Below are 20,676 nucleotides of genomic sequence, written 5' to 3'. Positions count from 1 at the left end.
AAAACAAACAAAGATTTTATTTATTTATTAGCTGTACATGACAGACAGCAGCTACTCTTCCTGGGGTCTCAAGACAGGGACTAACAATAGCTTGGCATCATGTGGCTCTCAGAGCTTAATCCATTGAGACCTGGAACGCATCCATGTCACGTTAGCGTTTAACCACATTAACCATTAACCCATTTTGGGGCGGGAACCCCTTTTGGTGTTTTAAACATTGTTATAATTTAGCTATTGAAAAATAGCAGATCTACAAGCTCATAGCGCGCCACCGAGTGGCGCGCTATGAACTTGTAGGTCTGCTATTTTTGAAAAATCGTTAAAATCTTTCCGAAAATTGTCATGATTTAGAAAACTTTTTTTTTTAAATTTCGACGTCAGGCCTGAATGGGTTAAAGGGAAACTTCACCCTTTTTGCAAAAAAACATGTTAAGAAGATTTAGAACACTTTCCTGGGGGTCTTTATGTGTGTAATATGTGGTTTTAGATATTTTAGATTATAGCAGTGACCCCAGTGTCTCTGATGTCATGGACACTGGGCTCACTTCCTTCCTGGACTACAATTCCCATAATACTTTGGTGCACTGCTCCGCCTTGTGGATAGGGGGAGGGCTGTCTTACTGAGAACAGGAAAGTGTTCTAAATCTGCTAAACGTCATTCACATATATTTGTTTGCAAAACGGGTGAAGTGTCCCTTTAACGTGGCCAGAACATGGCCTCAGCCATCTGTGACGTATCTGTGACATACAGTACTGCCTCCATATTTGGACAAGGTTCCAGCCAGGTCCGACCACCTTTTGACTTCAATCAGCCTATTATAAAATAAACATCACACTTGTGTGAAGGCTCTTATCATCATGCATCATCAATACATCACATTCCGTGCTCAGCCAATCAAATCGTCAAAAAATGTCATTCCGGCCAATCAACTTTTGGCATCTTCACTTTTCTGCCCTCACTTTTTAGACAGTATGTACTTTGCTCGGCCTATCAAATCATCGCTATGTGGGGTGATCAGGCCAATCAAATCATCGCGTTTGTGTTCACACAAACAGACAAAGCTGGTCATAGGAGGATACATAATGATGTGAACAAATTGCCTGGAAGTACTTTTCAAAATGACCCCCAGACAGACCCAGACAAACACGGAGAACCTCTTCCAGGCGGCCCTGCCTCCTACAGAGTCATGCTGTAGAACAGGGGGTCCCCTAGGGGGTCCCCCAGGGGGTTCCAGGGGGTCCCCAGCTAAATGATAGTCTGGAACCAAATGGACCCTTACGGGTCAATTTGGTTCCATTTGTACACTCAGAGTTAAATTAACATTGATTTTACAATATAAATTGGGGGTCACAGAGATAGAAATGCCATTAAATGGGGGTGTGTAGACTAATGCATGTCAAACTGGGGGGTCCTTGAAATTAAACGGGTTGAAAATCACTGCTAGAGCCGTAAAAATTGTTCTCTTATGGAGGTCCCTGGCATATCTTTTCAAATGGGGGTCCGCGGGGCTAATTAGGGGGTCCTTGACATGAACATGTTTGGGACGTCGAAAAAAGAAAAAAAAAACGTTGGCTCTGAAAGAATATAATTATATTTAAAGATTTGTGCCGCATTTTTACGATTTTTCGCGCTATGAGCTTGTAGATCTGCTATTTTTCAATAGCTAAAGTATAACATAATGCTTAGTTTAAACACCAAAAGGGGTTCCCGCCCAGAATAGGATAAAGAGACTCGTCGTAATACTGATGTTTAGTTTTACAAGAATTACAAGATATTGTACAACCCAAATTCCTGTATTTTGCCATTATTTGTCCCATATTGAAACAATAAACGTCATATTACTCTTTTAAACTCCGGTGGAGTCACTTTCCATTATGATCAAAATCCTTCTAGGCACAAGATTATCTGATCCATTTAAACATGTATATCTTCCTAATATAATAATACATTAATATGCCATTATGGAACTATTTTTGTAATGTGCATTACATGTCAATCACGACAGTAACGTCAGATTGACTCCTATTTATAGTCAGTTTATTTTACCAGTTTTATTACCATGGATATATAAGATAAGTGGATAGTTTTCATGGATATATAAGATAAGTGGATAGTTTGATGGTTTTCATGGATATATAAGATAAGTGGATGGTTTGATGGTTTTATTACCATGGATATATAAGATAAGTGGATAGTTTGATGGTTTTCATGGATATATAAGATAAGTGGATAGTTTGATGGTTTTCATGGATATATAAGATAAGTGGATAGTTTGATGGTTTTCATGGATATATAAGATAAGTGGATGGTTTGATGGTTTTCATGGATATATAAGATAAGTGGATAGTTTGATGGTTTTCATGGATATATAAGATAAGTGGATAGTTTGATGGTTTTCATTACCATGGATATATAAGATAAGTGGATAGTTTGATGGTTTTCATGGATATATAAGATAAGTGGATGGTTTGATGGTTTTCATTTTTCGCGCAGACAAAATGAAAGCCTGTGTATCGAGGCTAGTTTGATGGTTTTCATGGACATCGAGGCTAGTTTGATGGTGATGGGGGCAAAATATTTTACTTGGAAATTTGGAATTAACAATTTTTCACAGCACTCAAAATGGTGGAAAATGTAACATGGTGCAAAGAAGTGTGATAGCGGAGTTATTGGCAGAGAGAGAGAGAGAGAGAGAGAGAGAGAGAGAGAGAGAGAGAGAGAGAGAGAGAGAGATGGGGGAGAGAGAGATGGGGGAGAGACAGAGAGAGAGAGAGATGGGGGAGAGAGAGATGGGGGAGAGAGAGAGAGAGAGAGAGAGAGAGAGAGAGAGAGAGATGGGGGAGAGAGAAACTGGTCTGTTTAGTTTTTTTATGGGAAGGCCCATTATTATCAACAAACTTAATTTCCATGACATGAATCATTGGGTAGAGCTGATGTAGCAGTCAGATCCAGGAGCTCAGAGCCCATTGGGTAGAGCTGATGTAGCAGTCAGATACAGGAGCTCAGAGCCTCATTGGGTAGAGCTGATGTAGCAGTCAGATACAGGAGCTCAGAGCCTCATTGGGTAGAGCTGATGTAGCAGTCAGATACAGGAGCTCAGAGCCTCATTGGGTAGAGCTGATGTAGCAGTCAGATACAGGAGCTCAGAGCCTCATTGGGTAGAGCTGATGTAGCAGGCAGATACAGGAGCTCAGAGCCTCATTGGGTAGAGCTGATGTAGCAGGCAGATACAGGAGCTCAGAGCCTCATTGGGTAGAGCTGATGTAGCAGGCAGATACAGGAGCTCAGAGCCTCATTGGGTAGAGCTGATGTAGCGGTCAGATACAGGAGCTCAGAGCCTCATTGGGTAGAGCTGATGTAGCAGTCAGATACAGGAGCTCAGAGCCCGCTGAGAGAGGCCATGCAAACACTGTAACAATGGCTGCCCCTATTGTTCCGCTAATACATAAATACATACATAAAAAGTCTTCTGAAAGAATATAATATTCAAAGATTTGTTCCGCATTTTCACGATTTTTCAAAAATAGCAGACCTATACAAGCTCGTAGTGGCGCGCTATGATTCTTGTAGATCTGCTATTTTTCAATAGCTAAAGTATAACATAATGCTTAGTTAAAACACCAAAAGGGGTTCCCGCCCAGAATGTGTTAAAGATCATGCAGGTTTACCTACAGCAGTACCATGGGCAACCTACAGGGGTGCCCATGGCAGTGTTGGCAAATTTCTGTTTTAGTCTCTTGAAACGTTTTTTAATTCAGTTTTAGTCACATTTTAGTCACGTCAATGTTTTAGTGTTTAGTCTAGTTTTAGTCGACTAAATATCATGAGATTTTTGTCGACTAAATCTACGGTTGATTTAGTCGACTACAATGTGTTTCGGCGGGCCTTGATGCCGTCGTAATGACTGATTTTACACTTTCTGAAAATAGCCGATCTACAAGCTTGTAGATCTGCTATTTTCAGCATGCAACCAAGTGTAAAATGTCCACTAGTCCCTTCCTAACATTTTAGTCTAGTTTTTATTTGTTGACTAAACCGACAGTATATTTAGCCATAGTTTTAGTCACCATAGCTTAGTTTTCACTTGGTTTCCATTTCGTTTTCGTCAGTGATAAAAAGGTAGTCGACGAAAATTTTTCGTCATAGTTTTAGTCGACGAAAATAACACTGGTGGCCAGAAGGTAGATCGTGATCTACCAGCAGTAGATCACAAAGGCTGTGCATGTGTAGACCACATGACATGCCCCTAAACATATATTATTTAAATGTAAAAACAAAATTGTGTGACTTGATTGATTGACATCAAAAAGGGCCTGTACATCAGCTTAAACCCATTCTGGGCGGGAATCCCTTTTGGTGTTAGCATTACGTTATGCTTTAGCTATTGAAAAATAGCAGATCTACAAGCTCGTAGCGCGGCACCGAGTGCCGTGCTACGAGCTTGCGGATCTGCTATTTTAGAAAAATCGTGAAAATGTGTCGCAAATCTTTGAATATATATTCTTTCAGAGCGAACGTTTTTAACTCAAATCTTTGCTTCTGCATGGGGGAGGTCCCTGGAACAACATATTTTCAGATGGGGGTCGGCGGCCTATTACATATAATTCTGGGGCTCCTTATGAAATATTGAGCACCACTGACATAGAAACATGAGGTTTTTCAGAAATCTGTCAGGATATAGAAGACATTTTTTTAGAATCGTCCTCAGGTCATTTTCAGCAATTGGAATTAGTTTTTGTTTTTTGTTGAGCTTGTCATTTTGAAAGTAGCTCAAGTCAAAAAGGTTAGGACACCTGGCTCTGACCTACAGTATAGGTACAGTGGATCTACTGTAATGTATAGTCAGGCATCAATCAAAGTATGATAATCAATATGTATAATCAACACGTGTAACCATTCTCGTCACCGCTAAAGGCCTTATCCCTAAACTTCTTTTGCCTTTTTACTATTTTGCTAAACATTTTTGAATAGTTAAAATGGCCAGTCTATAAGCTCACAACTTGTCAATGTAGATTGGCTAGTTGAACTATTCAAAAATGTTTTTCAAAATAGTAAAGAAAAAAAAAAAAAAGGCAAAGAAGTTTAGGGATAAGGGGTTTAGCGGTGACGAAAATGGAGCCACTACAGTATGTGCGTGCATAGTTACACACACAAAGTATATCTATTTCTTTATTTTTAGTTTTGAAAGACAGTCACAACTAAAGCACACATTAGGTACAATTGTCATTGTGTATCAGGCAAATTAGAGCAGAGAATAAAAGGAGAGAAACAATTGAATTAAATAGGAACGTAGGAAAGCAGACAAAACTAATAACCCTAAACCGAGGAATAGTTTGAGGTTAAAGTGCACGTAGTATTAGTACGCACTTCTAATCCCTTTAATCCTAGCTTCCTTATTCAGGGGAAAGCCTTTGCAAAGGCTAAGTAAATATGTTTGCTGAAAACAGCCAATCTACAAGCTCACAACGCGTCACAACGTGACGCGTTGTGAGCTTGTAGATTGGCTATTTCCAGCAAACATATTTAGTGTAGAGCGAAAACCGGAGGAAAACCTAGCATATATATACCTGGGGGCGTCTGGTCAACTAAGTATATATAGGCTACTGTAGGTTTAAGTGGTTAAGGACTGTAATTGTGCCCGCAGTAACCTTTGATCTCTCTCTCTCTCTCTCTCTCTCTCTCTCTCTCTCTCTCTCTCTCTCTCTCTCTCTCTCTCTCTCTCTCTCTCTCTCTCTCTCTCTCTCTCTCTCTCTCTCTCTCTCTCTCTCTCTCTCTCTCTCTCTCTCTCTCTCTCTCTCTTCCCCCCCCCCCCCCCTCCTTTGGGTTTAACAGTCTGCTAAACCTCATAGCCGTGCCAAAATTCCTTTTACAAATCCCCAAGATGTATTGTTGACAACATGTAATTAAATAATAGCTGAGAGTGTATAGTGTTCACTTATTAATTAATTAGTTCCATTTGGGACACCAACAGAAAATCGCTCCTCTCTGTTGAATAACGGAAGTATAACCTTGTGCTGCTCGGCCCGTTTGTTTTCATCGTCTCAACCTTCCTGGGGATCAGAGGGTCGTAAACCATAGGTTTTTTTTTCTTCCTTTTTTTACAATCCAATCATGTCCTGCTTATCGTGTGGCCGTATCTATAGCAAACCCCTGATTTATATGTCGTCGTACGATGGCGTCATGCCCTAAAAATAGCCAATCTACTAAGCTTGTATAGATGTGCCATTTTCTCCATCATGCTACACCTTCACACGACAGAGCATAAATCCAGCATAAGGGTGACATGGGTGGGCCGGGGCAGGCAGGCCATTCATCCACACCACGTACAGTAGAATGACATCTCAGCTGGAAATGAGAACGGACTGAAACCAGATACAGCTCTGATTCTGCGTCATCAGCATATTTGTGTATAACCTCTCATGCCAAATATACCAGATACCACATAAACAGGAAAAGGCGAAGAAAAGAAAAAGATTGCCGAAGATGGCCGCTACATTAAAGATTACAGTGCTGACTTGCAGGGTTCTTTAAGGTTTCTGACTGTGCCTCGGTCGGTACTCCTACACAGATTGTTAGAGACACCTGTGTGTGTCTCTGTAGCGGGCACGGCTCTAACATCGCATAATCTGCCCCCTCCGTTTTCTCCCTGCCGTTATCTGAGAAACGTGGAGAAAAGATGACGCTGCGTCCTGCTGCGACTGGAGAACTCTGCGTCCTTTTGGACCGGTTCCCGCCTCAGCTCCACACCACCTCCACTATCTCCCTTACTCAGCACATGAGGCTGAGCACGGAGCTCCGCGATGGGCCTCCCGCCTCAGCTCCACACCGTCCTCCACTCTCTCCCTTACTCAGCACATGAGGCTGAGCACGGAGCTCCGCGATGGGCCTCCCGCCTCAGCTCCACACCACCTCCACTATCTCCCTTACTCAGCACATGAGGCTGAGCACGGAGCTCCACGATGGGCCTCCCGCCTCAGCTCCACACCGTCCTCCACTCTCTCCCTCTGTACTTTAATACTCAGCACATGAGGCTGAGCACAGAGCTCCACGATGGGCCTCTCGCCTCAGCTCCACACATCCTCCACTCTCTCCCTCTGTACTTTAATACTCAGCACATGAGGCCGAGCACGGAGCTCCGTGATGGGGCCTGCATGTGTCTGTGGAGGATCTGGGTCTGGTTCTCTGTTACAATGGCAGGACTCACAGCTGACCTTGTGCCAAGCTATATACTATTAGCCCAGGGGTCAAATGCATTGTAAACACACAAACACCCCCTAGCTGAGCCTGTCTTGCTAGCTGGCACATGGAGCAACCATGGGCTAATAATGGCCCCTTATGGCCTTATGGTATTAATTTATTGTCAGGTATAATGGATGGGTCTACACCAGTTTTATATATGATTCAGGACTGTTTATGAACCACTATCGTTAGGCATATATCCTCTGTGTTCTATGACTTAAAGATACACTATGTAACTGTTGTTTTAGGGAATAAAGTGTTATTTAATCCAATACGGTACGTTAATACATAGTAGTATAACCAACACGGCTGTAGTGGTTGAATTTGGTCTCCATGCTATGGCGGCCGGAAACCATGCAAGGCACCAACCAGCACATCAGGAGCAATTGGGGGTTCAGTGTCTTGCTCAAGGACACTTTGACACTAACTCTGGGGGAGCCCACAGGGTTCGAACTGGCAACCTTGCGGTTACCATCCGGCCACTCTACCCCTGAGCCACCGCCGCCGCCCACTTGATCTAAGTGTTTTATTTAATGAAGTCCAAACTGTGAATAAAATGAGTTAAAGTGTAAGCAGCACAGAGACAGAGACAGGAGATGAGTTACAGTGGGGTCCCATATCTTTGTTCCTCAATCTCAAAATGGTCTCTATGGGTCCCCAGAGGTACCTCTGTTAGACACACCCACAGACACACCCCCAGATTCTCAGCCACACCTCTCACTGTTAGATACTGAAAGATAAACAAAAGATACTGTATGTAAAAAAATATATATTCAAATAAATATTCTCTTCACTGAATCCCAGCATCCCTAGTATTCTATAGGGGGAGAATTTGCCAAAAAAAATAGCCAATCTACAAGCTCACAACGCCAGTGTTGTTTTCGTCGACTAAAACTATGACTAAAAATGTTCGTCGACTACCTTTTTCCACTGACTAAAACTAAATGGAACCGAAATCAAAACTAAGCCATGATGATTATATAAATCTAAATATACTCAAATTTCGTCAACAAATCAAAACTAGACTAAAATGTTAGGAAGGGACTAGTGGACAAGAGATCCAGTATATGTCATTTTATAAGGTATCAAGGCCCGCCAAAATACCTTTTGTTCGACTGAATCAAATGCAGATTTAGTCGACTAAAATCTTATGATACTTAGTAGACTAAAACTAGACTAAACACTAAAACATTCCAGGTGACTAAAATGTGACTAAAACCCAAAGGAAAGCTATTCAAGAGACTATGACTAAAAACTAAAAATCAAAATGTGCCGCCATGCAAAAACAACACTGCACAACGCAAACCAAGTACAGTGCAACTCAGGCGTGTTTCACTAAGAATAAGTTAATATACGGTACCTAGCGTACGACATGATTCATATAGGTGAAATAATATCGCTCAGCCCTACCTCAAGTACTGTATGTGGGGCATGGGTTCCCAAAGTGGGGTCCGGGGACCCCTAGGGGTACTTGAGGGAGTTCCAGGGGGTACCTAGCTCAATTAGAGATAGTTAGGAACCAAATGAACCCTTATGGGTCTGTAACTCAGACCCAGACCCATTTGTACACTCCGTGGACCCCAGGAAGAGTAGCTGCTACTAAGGTAGTAGCTAATGGGGATCCAAATAAACAAATAAATAAATAAATAACAGTGGTTTTACAATATAAATGGGGGTACCAGAGATAGAAATGCCATTAAATCGGGGATCCGTAGCATAATGTGTGGGAAACTGGGGGTCCTTGAAATTAATATGTTTCGGGAATCCTCCCTTATCGGGGTCACTGACATGTTTTCAAATGGGGGGTCCGTGCCTCCGTGGCCTAATAAATGTTGATTTGGGGGTCCTTGACACGAAAACGTTTGGGCACCACTGATGTAAGGTATGTATTTACCTCTAGTACTGTATGTAGGGAGTTAGGGACAGTAGGGTATGTATTTACCTCTAGTACTGTATGTAGGGAGTTAGGGACAGTAGGGTATGTATTTACCTCTAGTACTGTATGTAGGGAGTTAGGGACAGTAGGGTATGTATTTACCTCTAGTATACTGTATGTAGGGAGTTAGGGACAGTAGGGTATGTATTTACCTCTCGTATTATATGTAGGGTATGTATTTACCTCTAGTACTGTATGTAGGGTATGTATTTACCTCTAGTATTGTATGTAGGGTATGTATTTACCTCTAGTATACTGTATGTAGGGTATATGTATTTAGGCTACAACAGCAACTGCTGCCTGTGTTTGAGCTTGTGTATTTTTCAAAGTGACAATTAGGTCAGTAGAGTTTCATGGCTTTGAGCTTTGAATCAGCTTCATGCAGTGGTTCCCAAACAATGGGTAGGGGCCCATTTTTGGGGTCACGACTCGAGCAGTGGTGCCGTCGGGACGTAAAAAGTGGGGGGGACAATATTCGAGAGTTGAGACTAGAGAGAGCAGCTGTAGTTACTGCACGTTATAGGACCCCCAAATTGACACTAATTATCCCGCAAGACCCCCATTTGAAAAGATATGCCAGGGACCCCCATAAGAGAAGAGGTTTACGGCTCTAGCAGTGATTCTCAACCCGTTTAAAGGGGCATTCCACTCATTTTCAACATTTTACTATGTTATTAATATACCTTAGAGCTGTTGTGTGGAAAATTGGAAATAATAAAAAAGTCCCCCTATTATGTGTTTCCTAGAACTGGAGGTCTGAAAAAAATCATTAACATGGTGAATCACATCTTGATGACATCATCAAGATGTGATTCACCATGTTAATGATTTTTTTCAGACCTCCAGTTCTAGGAAACACATAATAGGGGGACTTTTTTTTGTTAATGGTTTTTCTAGGAAACACAGAATGGGGGGGACTTTTTTATTGTTTCCACACAACAGCTCTAAGGTATATTAATGACATGGTAAAAAGTTGAAAATGAGTGGTATTCCCCTTTAATAATTTCAAGGACCCACAGTTTGACATGCATTAGTCTACGGACCCCCATTTAATGGCATTTCTATCTCTGGGACCCCCAATTTATATTGTAAAATCAATGTTAATTTAACTCTGAGAGTGTACAAATGGAAGGTTCCATTTGTACACTCTCAGAGTTACAGACCCATAAGGGTCCATTTTGGTTCCAAACTATCATTTAGCTGGGGACCCCCTGGAACTCCCTCAAGGACCCCTGGGGGTCCCCGGACCCCACTTTGGGAACCACTGCTATAGGCTACAGTGTTGTTTTTGGCAGCAAATTTTGATTTTAGTTTTAGTCATAGTTTCTTGAATAGTTTATTTAGTTTTAGTCACCTGGAATGTTTTAGTGTTTAGTCTAGTTTTAGTCAACTAAATATCATAAGATTTTAGTCGACTAAATCTACAGTTGATTCAGTCGACTAAAATGTATTTTGGCGAGCCTTGATGCCATCGTAATGACTGATTTTACACTTGCTGAAAATAGCCGATCTACAAGCCCACAACGCGTCACGCTTTCAGCATGCAACCAAGTGCAAAATTACTTATACTGGATCTCTTGTCCATTAGTGCCTTCCAAACATTTTAGTCTAGTTTTTATTTGTTGACAATTTTCAGTATATTTAGTCTTAGTTTGAATCATCGTAGCTTAGTTTTCATTTAGTTTCCATTTACTTTTCAACGACGATTTCGCAACAACATGGGAACGGTGCTGGAGGGACCGCCCACCAGCCGGTCGGAAAAAAAAAAATACATAAATAGACCTGTCCTTCCACCAATAGAGGGTATGCTATGCGTGTGACCTCATCACCAAACCAGGAAGCTATGCGGGAACGGCCTACTGAGTGGCAAAAAAAATACTTTCTGGCCTCGACAGCTCATGCATCCACACAGAAAAGTCCAATATGATTGCGTTAAATGACGTTAAACTCACTTTGCCACTCGATCTGCCACTCACTTTATGCATGGGCAACTGGCGGCCCGGGGGCCACAAGCGGCCCCCACCTTCACTTAATGTGGCCCACATACTGTAGATTAACATCCAAATAGAAATAGTATTTATTTATTTCAGATGTTACAATTCCAAACAATGCAAACATGACACGCTTTAATTACTATTAGAAACCGAATGACTAGTATTAGAATTCTATTGCCTTTTTTTATGTCCAATGTATTTGTAATTTAGTTCATAAAGTCAACATAACTATAATTAAAGGCATTTGAAAAAAGGCATTTGAAATTAAATAAAGCATGTACTTTTTAGGATTCCAATTAAAAAATAGCCGATCTACAAGCTCAAAACGCGTCGCAGTGCGACGCGTTTTGAGCTTGTAGATCGGCTATTTTTGGGACGACAGTAATATGCAATGTGGCCCTCTGGAGTGAGTGTGTAAATGTAGTGGCCCTCTCCATCGTCAAAGTTGCCCCCCCCCCCTGCTCTATAGTGTGGGGACATTCAGACCCAAATGTCCTCCTCTCCGGCACCTATGGCCACGAGTAAATATCCCCTTTGTTGCGCGTAACGTGTTACTGTTGTGCTACATCACATATTCCTCCGAGAACCCTGTTTTTGCTCTGTAATTAGAGCAGCATGCCAAAGTGTCAGAGAAACATTCCGAACGAGGAACACTTAAAAGACCGTCTTCGGTGAGCAATGAGTCATACATCAACGTATAAATCAGGCCTTACACTTAAAGCAGAAACATTTGCTGGAGATATTTTGTGCAATTTAATTGTTTTTGTAGCCTAGTAGACAAAGGTCGTTTTGAAGGTCTTCTGGATTTGTTAATTGACAATGCATAAATTCTCACCACTTTGACCTACTTAAATGTTATTCAAATCTTCAAAGACACAACGTTGTGCTATTACTCAAATTTTAGCACCTTCTTCACACTTGAAAGGATTGAAACATACAAGAGTGTTGTGTCTTATACAGTATATGACCTCATCTGAATGCAACATGAAGGATCATTATGAGACTCACTGGTCTTGTTCACATTTTTGGTTATCAAACTATAATTGGGGGCGGCTGTGGCTCAGGAGGTAGAGCGGGTCGTCCAATGATCCCTGGGTCGGCGGTTCGAATCCCGGCTCATCCTCCTGTCCACATGTCGAAGTGTCCTTGGGCAAGACACTAACTGAACCCTACATTGCCTCCAATGAGTCGGTCGGTTTGAGCTCGCCACCATTGGTGTGTGAATGTGGGAAGTGAGGACGCTGGCGTCGGCTGTTCGCCGCTTCACCTCCCAATGTATGAATGAATGAACCATTGTAAAGCGCTTTGAGCACTTGGAAAAGCGCTATAAAAATGCAATTCATAATTGCCCTACGGAGTAGTTTATATTCTGACTCACTTTAACCCTTAGTTGATCGGAGTTCCTCAGGTTTCTATACTCGACTCCCTCTTTTTTTCCATCTCCACCAAATATCGTTGCCGGAAAAGGCGTTGCGTTTGTAGATCGTATATTGTCACTTAATGTTCACCCCAGAATTGACACGAGGATTCATGTGGTGGTCAATTAATTACTGTAGCCTACTGTACATGAATAGTGTATTTGATATGACTTGTGAGTGCATGTTTATACATATATACACATACTCACTTTTGTAGTGAGGAAAGAAGCCCCACCCACATCACACGTTACCCAATCCTAAATTTAATTCCCCATTTAATTGACGTACTTGACATGGTTGATGTCATATCTTGGTTTTGTATAAGTACATTTTGGAATTATGATATTGTTAATTTGTGAGAATTATTTATTAGAATAGTATTATTTTCTATTGTATGCTATTTGTTTCAGTCAGTCATTAGCTTATTGTTTCAGTTGAACAGCCTTATCAACCTAATTTAAAGACATTTTTGCATCTGATAATAATGTTATAATTTTCTTTGAAAACTAACATTTGAAAACTACTGTAGGCCTACCTGTATTATCCCATTATCCCTTTTGGTGTTCTAAGCATTATTGTTATGCTTTAGCTATTGAAAAATAGCAGATCTACAAGCTCATAGTGCGGCACCAAGTGCCGCGCTATGAGCTTGTAGGTCTGCTATCTTTGAAAAATCATGAAAATCTTAAATAAAAAATCTTGAATATTTATTATTTCAGAGCGAACATTTTTAACTCAAATCTTTGCTTCTGGGGGAGGGGTCCCTGGAACATATTGTCAGATGGGGGTCGGCGGCCAAATACATATATTTTTGGGGGTCCTTGACATGAAAATGTTTGAGAACAACTGACATAGAAAACTGTCTTTTTTTAGAAGGCATTTGTAGAATCGTCCTCAGGTTTAAAATGGGTTATATATATATATATCTGTTGGTCTTCTAGCTTTTGCATCTCCAGAAATCTCCCTCGATGTGAAACACAATAAAACCAAAATCAAGGCTCTAACGTGTGATGTGATTTATTACCGTTAATAATATTAAGAATAATTACATTTTTAATCCAATTATTAATAATAATAATCAGATTTTTTTTTTTTTGCGTTAATGTAACATAAACTGTAACTATATCTCCATACTGTATATACTGTCATTTCCCCGGGTGCTGTTTATGCCAGACGGACTCCTATCGACTGCCAATATAATAATATGCCAAAGCAACCCGAGGCCGTGTGCCTTAATGTCATCCAGAGACCCTTGGCTCTCGTCCTCCTACAGCAGATTACACATATACTGTACGTACAGTACGATACAATACAACTTTATTGTCAGCTTACACTGAAATTTGCTTTGCGCCCATGACGTCATCGTTCAAGAAACGGACAAGACAGACACAATACATTACAAAATGGTAGACATTACAGGACAAAATAATCACAGGAACAATCAGGAACAAGAACATATCCACTGGTTTAACGGTTTTGGTTTAAAAGCAAGACAGACTGATGTACAAAAGAGTTCTTTAGTCTGTTTTTCTTAAATGTGGGGACTCTAAACCGCCTCATGGAGGGGAACAGTTGATATTCATCATTTAAAACATGTAAGGGGTCAGAGGAGATGCTCTTCGCACAACCTCAACTGGCCTACCAACAATTTTAGCGCAGATCTCAGTAGTACAGTATGTGTAATGTACAGTAGGACAGAGTCGAAATAGGGGAAACTAGTCAGTCTGATTTTGGACAAACTGTACTAATTATTAACATAGTGTGTCTTAACCCATGTACACCTGAGGGCGATTGTTTAAAAAAAATGGCTTCTAAAAAAAACAGTTTTCTGAAAAACCCATGTTTCTATGTCAGTGGTGCTCAACCTTTTTCCATGTCAAGGACCCCCAGAATTATCTGTATTTGGCCACGGACCCTCATCTGAAAATAATGTTGTTCCAGGGACCGACCAGTCCCCTCAAATATGAAATTAGTTGCATATTAGCACCCCCACCACCCCAGGACATTGTGGTACTGCAGCTAAAACAGCTTCAGAAGCCAAAAATATGTCACGAGACATGGCCAAAGCATTTCCGGGGGTCCCCTGCAGCCGAAAAGGTTGAGAACAGAGAGAAAGAGAGAGAAAGAGAAAGAGAGAGAGAAAGAGAAAGAGAAAGAGAAAGAGAAAGAGAAAGAGAAAGAGAGAGAGAGAGAGAGAGAGAAAGAGAAAGAGAAAGAGAGAGACCTTTATTGATTCCACAAGGGAAATGTAATCGCATGGCAGTTACACAGCAGTCATACAAAAGAAAGAAAGAACAGATTAAGAACACAGTTTAGTTGATCAGATATGTTTTTTTCTTTTTAAGTTTTAACACTACTGTTGTCACGGAAACGGTCAGTGGCGTGACGTCGGGCCACGACGTCATGCCACCCTATAAAATCTGACACAGATCCACCAGAAGTGTGTGTGTTCCAGGATAACTCAGAAGTATCAGCTCTAAGAGACTAGCTAAGTGTACCAGTGCCAGGCAAGACCAGCGAAGTGTGCCAGCTAGTAAGAAGAAGATTGACTCAGAAGTACCAGATAAACAACACCATATAATAATATAATTAAGCACCAGAAAAAGTGGTACCCGAATTAAGATACAATCGGGCTCAAGCATATTTAGACTCCCACCCACAAAGCTACCAGCCCTTTGACAGCTGCCTACTAATACAGGAAATCGTCTCTACAACTACAAAAAATAATAATGTGTGCCTCACTGTTTTCCTCCTAGTCATAACTCGCTGATCCAGTTCAGTTGAATTTATTTGTCAGCCTTTTTTTTTCTTTTTCGTTTTCACGTGACATTCTTTCTACCCTTTTCTACCTCACCATTTCATATATTATGATTTAACAAAATGATTTATATACCTTTTGTTTGAAGACTTGAATGAGACCCACTCTATAGTTTAAGACGAAGTTTGTGGACGGTAACCAAAAGCTGGATGTAGGAGGGGCTAGCACCCCTCAAAAAAGAGGAAGAAATTTAAAAAAATCTGAATATTTTGGAAAAACTGCAACTGCAAAAATCTTGTATACCCCCATACAACATTTGTGTTGTTACACCTCAAATGTTTTGCACCTCACTGGCACAATTATCTTCTATAAATGGGCGTCCTCAGCCAAATACGTCCTTGACGTGAAAAGGAAACAGAACCACTGCATTACAGTAGCCTATACAGTTGTACTGTATGTGGTCCCTGCCATTTCCCTTTTTTGACCAGCTGCTGTGCAATAGCAAGCTGAGTCTATAATCGATGTGCAAGCTAGTCCTGCAGTCCTCTAGTCCTGTACAGAGTGTAGAGTAGGAGAGTAGCGACACGCTTTGATCTCGCCGCAAAGCGGGTGCCTTTATGAGCTATAGTTCCAAACATTACTCCTATGGCTGGAACTATCCCATTGAGATAGAATGAGCACTTCCTCAAGGGGAAAGGAACTGGTTGGAATAACGTGTTCCTTCCATGCACTACGTCCAACCAGGGAAACTCCCCCCTGTCAGGTGTAAAGGAGCAACTTGGACACTCAGGCATGAAGGAAGCATGAGTTCAAGTCCGTTGCTCTCCCCATGTCCCCCATATATGGGGACTAGGTTGGCGGAGGGTGTGTAGAGCCCAGGATCACATTAGATAATTGACATAGGGGTGAAAAATGGGTTACAAAATCGTGGGATGAAAAGAAAAAGAAAAAAAAGAATGAGCACTTCCGCATTCCATCGTTACAATGGGCGTCAACGCTACTGTCGCCACTCTCTTACTATATTACTCCTGGTCCTGTAGTCCAGCTGGTTTTCTCATTGGCTGATGTATGTGCGCACCGCAAATATGTCCGGGCGGAAGCGAACGACTCGGAACACAATAGTTCCGCCTTAGAGAATGTTGGTTCCTACCTAAACTACTGCCCTGAAACCGACACAGAGGCAGTTATAGCGGGCCCCCGCAGATAATAATAATAATGCAGCTGGTAACTAATTGATTCAATTTGGGCTTGTTTTATTGTTTATTTTATTTGGTAAGACCAGTATAAATTACACATTTCTTAAACAGAAAAGTAGTTCATTTCCCCTGCCATTTCCAAGTCTCATTTAGGGGGGAGGATACAGCAACATGTCAAGTGGAGTTTTCAGGGAGGAAAAGGCTTCTATTTACAAAACAGTTTTTACTATGATGTGGTTTAATGAGGTTAGTCTTACGTCAAAAGGGTTCTCAATAAATAGATACAAAATTGTAATAGAGTATGGATTCTAGAATAACATCTGTGTTTCCACTGCCAAATCTAATATAGACAGCCCCGATGAACACTAAAAATCTCTAAAGCTCACAACTCAAGTTGTGGGCTTGTAGATCGGCTATTTTCAGCAAGTGAAAAGTCATTACGATGGCATCAAGGCCCAACAAAATAAATTTTGTTCGACCAAATTAACAGTAGATTTAGTCGACTAAAATCTTATGATATTTAGTCGACTAAAACTAGACTAACACTGAGACATTCCAGGTGACTAAAATGTGACTGAAACTAAATGAAAACTATTCAAGAGACTATGACTAAAACTAAAAATGTGCTGCCAAAAACAACACTGGCGTGTGCGTTCCCAACTTGTTCTGTTCCCGACTTGCATCATTCCCAAACAACATAGTCATACAGGTGTAGAACTGGCGTAAAAGAAGTGCCCTGTGTGTGTGTGTGTGTGTGTGTGTGTGTGTGTGTGTGTGTGTGTGTGTGTGTGTGTGTGTGTGTGTGTGTGTGTGTGTGTGTGTGTGTGTGTCACACACGAGGGATAAGAATTAAAGATTAAGATAATTGCAACACATGAAAGAGAAGATGAGAGAGAAAAGTAAACAAGGCAGGGACTGCATCAAGAAGTATCTATGATGTACTGAGTGACTCCACAGCTGGGTTAGGGTTTTGATGTACTGTGTGACTCCACAGCTGGGTTAGGGTTTGGCCCAAGTCCACCGTCATTGACTGACTCCCAGTATTCTGCTATAAATGTAACATATCCTACTATGACTTAGATTAGATTAGATTAGATTAATTGTCACTGCACATAGTATACAAATACTTTGACAATGAAATGAAGAGTGGCGTCTAGCCAGAAGTGCAGTACAGTAATGCAGTAATGAAAGAATAAATACAGAAAAAAATGTACAGTAATGTATACAGAGTAATACATAAATAGGATAAATAGTAATAAGTATGTAACATCCCAGCAAACACGGTCAGGACCTGGACCAATCGGTGACGTCTCGATTGGGGCCAGATCAAGTCAAACCAAGACTAGTCAGATCTGGCCCAGAATATCACCTGATTTCAACCAACATAAATTCTGCCCACTAAGACGGACGTCCCTGGATGAATCAGAGAGAGTCTGATCGAGGCCAGATCAACTTAAGTCATATCATAACTGGTCAGATCTGGCCCAGAATAAGCTATATTATTTAAACTGATTGATGAAGACGTCCTGGAAATTACGTAAAGATCATCCCCACATGGGCTGTGATCTGGCCTATAGTCCTGAACGTAAAGATCATCCCCATATGGGCTGTGATCTGGCCTAGTCCTGAACGTAAAGATCATCCCCATATGGGCTGTGATCTGGTCTAGTCCTGAACGTAAAGATCATCCCCATATGGGCTGTGATCTGGTCTAGTCCTGAACGTAAAGATCATCCCCATATGGGCTGTGATCTGGCCTAGTCCTGAACGTAAAGATCATCCCCATATGGGCTGTGATCTGGTCTAGTCCTGAACGTAAAGATCATCCCCATATGTGCTGTGATCTGGCCTAGTCCTGAACGTAAAGATCACCCCCATATGGGCTGTGATCTGGCCTATAGTCCTGAACGTAAAGATCATCCCCATATGGGCTGTGATCTGGCCTATAGTCCTGAACGTAAAGATCACCCCCATATGGGCTGTGATCTGGTCTAGTCCTGAACGTAAAGATCATCCCCATATGGGCTGTGATCTGGCCTAGTCCTGAACGTAAAGATGATCCCCATATGGGCTGTGATCTGGCCTATAGTCCTGAACGTAAAGATCATCCCCATATGGGCTGTGATCTGGTCTAGTCCTGAACGTCACCGGAGTCACCGGAGGACGTCATCATGACGTCATTTGGCTTGCAGGGATATATCTCTTCATACAGTATGTGCGTGCTTGTGTGAGTTTATCTGTAGTTCACGCATCCCGAGAAGTGTCCGACCGATGGACGTCAGTCTGTCGGTGCGGACCTGAGGGAGTGCAGTCAGTGCCCTGTGTCAGCTCAAGTGTCTCAGAGAGGCAGTTGTCTGTGTGTATTATGCATGGCTACAGTAGGACTCCAGGGAATGATGTGTCAAGTGGGAAGTTGTGGTTGTCCAGAAACCCTGTATTAAAATGGAGGACGGTGGACCTCTGACGTCACGCTCATGTCACCATGACTCAGCCATAACCATATAAGGGGCCGCTATGTGGCCCAAAGTGAGGTCCGGGGACCCCCAGGGGTCCTTGAGGGAGTTCCAGGGGGTCCCCAGCTAAATGATAGTTTGGAAACAAATGGACCCTTATGGGTCTGTAACTCTGTAGAAATGGAAACAAATCCATTGGTTCCATTCGTAGCGCGGCACTCTGTGCCACGCTACGAGCTTGTAGATCTGCTATTTCTCAATAGCTAAAGTATAACATAACGCCTAAAACACCAAAAGGGGTTCCCGCCCAGAATGGGTTAAATTAACATTGATTTTACAATATAAATTGGGGTCTCCGAGATAGAAATGCCATTAAATGGGGGACCATAGACTCTAATGCATGTCAAACTGGGGGTCCCTTGAAATTAAACGGGTTGAGAATCACTGCTAGAGCCGTAAAAATCTTCTCTTATGGGGGTCCCTGGCATCTCTCTTCAAATCCATGGGTCAATTAGTGTCAATTTGGGGGTCCTTGACGTCAAAACGTTTTGGGAAGTCCGCGGACCCTATGTTGGGAACCACTGCACTGTCTAGGGGTGCAAAGGGGTGTAAAATAATCCATCCATATTTTGGGTGGGCATGTAAAACGTCTTTCAAAAGCGTCAAGTGTCAAATTAGAGCATTTTGTTCAACACTGCCTGTTTAAAGTTAGACATTGAATTTAGATATTGATCAGGATAATGAATGCAGATTCTTCTGTGCATCAGCAGCTTATTCTCGTGTGTCGTAGTTATTATAACACAGTGGATTTAGTACGAGGAGCAAAGATGACTGCATAGGTCCCGTACGGTTACCGTGGATTTAGTACGAGGAGCATAGATGACTGCATAGGTCCCGTACGGTTACAGTGGATTTAGTACGAGGAGCATCGATGACTGCATAGGTCCCGTACTGTTACAGTGGATTTAGTACGAGGAGCATCGATGACTGCATAGGTCCCGTACTGTTACAGTGGATTTAGTACGAGGAGCATCGATGACTGCATAGGTCCCGTACTGTTACAGTGGATTTAGTACGAGGAGCATAGATGACTGCATAGGTCCCGTACGGTTACAGTGGATTTAGTACGAGGAGCATCGATGACTGCATAGGTCCCGTACTGTTACAGTGGATTTAGTACGAGGAGCATAGATGACTGCATAGGTCCCGTACGGTTACAGTGGATTTAGTACGAGGAGCATAGATGACTGCATAGGTCCCGTACTGTTACAGTGGATTTAGTACGAGGAGCATAGATGACTGCATAGGTCCCGTACTGTTACAGTGGATTTAGTACGAGGAGCATAGATGACTGCATAGGTCCCGTACTGTTACAGTGGATTTAGTACGAGGAGCATAGATGACTGCATAGGTCCCGTACTGTTACAGTGGATTTAGTACGAGGAGCATAGATGACTGCATAGGTCCCGTACGGTTACAGTGGATTTAGTACGAGGAGCATATATAGATGACTGCATAGGTCCCGTACGGTTACAGTGGATTTAGTACGAGGAGCATAGATGACTGCATAGGTCCCGTACTGTTACAGTGGATTTAGTACAGCATAGATGACTGCATAGGTCCCGTACTGTTACAGTGGATTTAGTACGAGGAGCATAGATGACTGCATAGGTCCCGTACG

Source organism: Electrona antarctica (genome assembly GCF_951216825.1).
Source record: "Electrona antarctica genome assembly, chromosome: 8".
Lineage (NCBI taxonomy): Eukaryota > Metazoa > Chordata > Actinopteri > Myctophiformes > Myctophidae > Electrona > Electrona antarctica.
The sequence above is the reverse complement of the archived record's forward strand: the minus strand, read 5'-3'. Positions refer to the sequence as shown.